At 45.7% G+C, this 4,635-nt stretch overlaps 1 pseudogene; it reads left to right on the plus strand.

The window, feature by feature from the left end:
* Positions 1-522: 522 nt before the first annotated feature.
* Positions 523-4,425, plus strand: LOC106816149 (annotated as a pseudogene).
* Positions 4,426-4,635: the final 210 nt, after the last annotated feature.

Here is a 4,635-nt window from a genome sequence, read left to right on the forward strand (position 1 = left end):
TTCCGTTTTTCTTATCCTTATATATGATTACTAGCAAATACCCGTGCTCCGCACGGAGTTTGCATCTATGCAAGAACACATTAATTTGTTGTAGACGTGAAATTGTCATTCTATACATAGGATCAGGAATACGTGAAAATCGAGATTCTATTGAGATTCTATTGACATTAGTAACTTCATGATAAGTTCATGTCATTGGTATGTCATTTTGTACCATTGAAAATGTTTATTCGATCACGGTCATATGATATTGGTACAAGGGTACCGGGTTGGACTATCTACTATCCCTGAATCCTGATACCCTGCTGATACCCATATATGGAAGTGAACAGACATCGATATCATTACGCTGTTAGAATCTGCGCCGGAGAGTAATCTATTATAGTCTTAAGCCGGATTAAGCTTTTCAACAGAAATAATACATAATATTATAGTAATTACTGTGCACTGGAGGAACTAGCAGATTTTGCACAATGGAGCTCTGAGATAGTGTTAATATCAAACAAAATAGATCCCAGGCGGAACGTTACACCTCTACTATAAAAGGAACACTCTGTGCACAACGACGTCACAAAGCACCCGAGCAGCAATTTCTTGTTTGATAAAAGCGGTTGCCATTTTGGTATGTAATAATGTATTTACTATAACTTCGTTAATAATTTTGTTCTGTTCTTCAATATAACACGTGTTAGAAATATTAACACCGTCTGGAATTAGTATTGGCTTGCAAACTGACGTATAGGACCGGTGTAATGCCGTTATTTTAGATTTAGTCGATCTCGGTCAAAAGTAAGAACTAGTAGTAGTAGTAGTACTACTAGTAGTAGTACTACTAGTACTACTAGTACTAGCAGGAGTAAGATAATATAGATATATATCCTATATTATCTTACTCCTGGTACTAGTAGTAGTAGTAGTAGTAGTAGTAGTAGTAGTAGTAGTAGTAGTAGTAGTACTAGTACTAGTAGGGTATCACTATCAGTATCATTATCAATCATGGCGGAATCAGTAGGCCTGAAGTCTAGCCACAGGCACAGGCACTTGGAACGTCTCAATTAAAAATAATAGTGGTAAATAAACACGAAATGTATTTACTACCAAAGTCTTAATGTTTCTCTACTCTATTTCTCCTATTAAAGGCATAACAGGCCCATTGATTATGCAAAGTTGACGAATGCTACAGTAACTTAAGTTAGTAACTGGCACCTTGTGTAGTTAATAAGTACATTGTCATTACCTACGTCATTACCATTGTCATGCAATATACGTAAATACGCGTAGTGCCGTCTGTGGTCGTGGTTAGTCCGCGATCCCCCCATAGTGTTGGCCTCCAACACAGCCTACTTCATTATCACGAACATCCGTGATTCGTACGTGGATTCCACGTTCATTACAATCATCAGAGCTACTGTTAGTGTTACGTATACAGTTGCGGTACTGTACTATCGCTAGCATGCGTGCAAAAATGTCCGGTGCACTATAAATCTGTATAACACCCGTTTCGCCGTATGCGGTTTCGAAACTGTAAACAAGTCGGGCAACTGATTTCTTGGACTGCAGATTTCAATTAGACATTTCTTAGTAACCAAGAGTGATATTGGACAAACTAATACGCGTTTGGCTATAAGGTAATGTACTTATTAACTACACAAGGTGCCAGTTACTGTAGCATTCGTCAACTTTGCATAATTAATAAGCCTATTATTCCTTTAATTGCCGATAATTACCCGTAAATGCCGGTCAAATGCTCATCTGATCTGCAACACAGACCGCACGCTTGCCCTGTGCACAAACAACATGAATAAGAGAGCAGGTAGGAGAGCGTGATCGCAAAATTCGCTTGACGCTTGCTATATTTCACACGATTACAGAACAAATACACAACCAACAGCCTCCATCTTGGTATCTATCTGTAGCTAAATGTTCACTTGTTCAAATTATAACTGTTCTTTGTTCTTACCTACTCACGCCAGAGATATCTCGTGAAATCCTGCAGGAAATGGTCTTTCCGTGAAAATGTAAAGAGGACGAGATGTCCGTTTATACAAGAGTAATGGTGCGCATTGCATGCCGGGATGAGCTGCTGCCTGCCTCCGAGCCTCCGTTTCGAGGCCCGCCAAGCCAAGCGTAATGCGCGCGGGCATGACATCACACACACACACGACTACAGTGATCGATCGAAAGTAGCGCCGTTATGGATTTTCGGATGATACGTCCTCTACATTTTCACGGAGAGAACATTTCCTGCAGGATTTCACGAGATATCTCTGGCGGGAGTAGATAAGAACAAAGGACAGAGTTATAATTCGAACAAGTGAACATTTAGCTACAGATAGATACCAAGATGGAAGCTGTTTGATGTGTTTTCGTTCTGTAGTCGTGTGAAATGATGCGAGCGTCGAGCGAATTTTGCGATCACGCTTTCCTACCTGCTCTCTTATTCATGTTGTTTGTGCGTGCGGTGTACTTGTGTGTTGCAGATGAGAATTTGACCGGCATTTACGGGTAATTATCGGCAATAATAGGCGAAATAGAGTAGAGAAACATTAAGACTGGTCGTAAATACATTTCGTGTTTACATAATTTTTTTTATTGAGACGTTCCAAGTGCCTGTGCCTAAACCGAGTGGTTTGGCGGCGATGTCACATATTGTAATGCCTAATGGTTGTATAAAATTAGCATTAACTAAAAGTTCTGCGAACACATGTAGTTTATCTTAAGCCTAGGACACACTGCGATTTTCTACGCTGGCCGCTTGCGATCCGCTGATCGATAAATACGGTGCCGGGTCGAAAAACCGGGCGGAAATATTCAACATGTTGAATACGAGCGATGCGCCGGGCGTATGGGATCGCGAGCGAAATACGCTGCCATGAGACCGGACACACCGCGCGGACCCGGCACCGTATTTATCGATCGCAAGCGGCCAGCGTAGAAAATCACGCAGTGTGTCTTAGGCTTTAGGCAGCAACCAGGGTACATCAACGGTAACTACTTCCACAACATTTAGCTAATTCTCATAGACTAAACTTCTTAGTATAAACTCGTGAATTTTGGTCTAGTATATTGCTTCTATGTCATGCAGGTCAATATGCAGATCTTTGTAAAGACCCTGACTGGTAAGACCATCACCTTGGAAGTAGAGGCATCTGACAGCATTGAAAACGTGAAGGCCAAAATCCAGGACAAGGAGGGAATCCCCCCGGATCAACAGCGCCTGATCTTCGCCGGAAAGCAGCTGGAAGATGGCCGCACTCTGTCCGACTACAACATCCAGAAGGAGTCTACTCTTCACCTGGTTCTGCGTCTGCGTGGAGGCATGCAAATCTTCGTCAAGACCCTGACTGGCAAGACCATCACCTTAGAAGTAGAGGCATCTGACTGCATTGAAAACGTGAAGGCCAAAATCCAGGACAAGGAGGGAATCCCCCCGGATCAACAGCGCCTGATCTTCGCCGGAAAACAGCTGGAAGATGGCCGCACTCTGTCCGACTACAACATCCAGAAGGAGTCTACTCTTCACCTGGTTCTGCGTACTGTGGCGTGGAGGCATGCAAATCTGCGTCAAGACCGCTGGCTGGCAAGACCATCACCTTCGAATAGATGCATTGTGCTGACAGCATTGAAAACGTGAAGGCTTCGATAGAATCGCAGGACCCAAGGGAGTGGTAATCCCCCGGATTGCACAGCGCCTGATCGTTCGGCGGCGGAGAAAAAGCAGCTGAAGATAGGACGCACGGCCTATGCTCTGGTGCCGACTACAACATGCCAGAAAGGAGTGCGAGTACTTCTTCATCCTGTTTGCGTTGCGGTGGACGGCATGCATAATCTTCGTCAAGACGCCTGACTCGAGGCAAGGACCATGGCACCGGTAGGAAGTAGAGCATGCTGACCTGGCATTGAAACGTGAAGGCCAAAATCTCAGACAGGAGGAGGGAAATCGCCGATCGGCGGATGCAACATGGCGAGCCGCGCTGATCTGTTCGCGCGGGAAACCAGCTGAAGATGGGCCGCAGGCTCTGTTCTCCGAGCTACAACATCGGCAGAAGGAGTCTACTCTAGTCACATCCGTGGTTCTGCGTCTGCGTGAGGCATGCAAAATCTTCGTGCAAGACCCTGAGCTGGCAGACGCATCACGCTGGAAGTAGAGGCATCGCTGACGCATTGAAAGACGTGAAGGCCAAAATCCAGGAGCAACGGAGGGATATCCCGCCAGAGGATCAACACGGCGCTGATCCTATCGCGAAACAGCTGACAGAATGGACGGTCACTCTGCCGACTACTAACTATCGGGGCAGAAGGAGTCTACGTCTTCACGTGGTCTGGCTTCTGCGTCTGCGTGGAGGCCATGCAAATGCTTGGCGTCAAGACGCTGACATGGCAAGAGAAGGCACGCGTTCGCGTGCCATGGCACCGTGGAAGTAGAGGCATCGCGACATGCATTGAGCGACGTGAGGAGGCCAAATCCAGGAGCAAGGAGGAATCCGCCGGACGGCGGATCAACAGGCGCCGTGCTTCTTGGCCGGAAAAGCGAGCTGTATAGATGCCCCGGCACTCTGTCCAGAGCACTACAACATCCGTCCAGAAGGATCAACTCCTTCACCCATGGTTCTGCCGTGCCGTGAGCTATGCGAA

Source organism: Priapulus caudatus, unplaced genomic scaffold, assembly GCF_000485595.1.
Source record: "Priapulus caudatus unplaced genomic scaffold, Priapulus_caudatus-5.0.1 Scaffold1299, whole genome shotgun sequence".
Taxonomy (NCBI): Eukaryota; Metazoa; Priapulida; class Priapulimorpha; order Priapulimorphida; family Priapulidae; genus Priapulus; species Priapulus caudatus.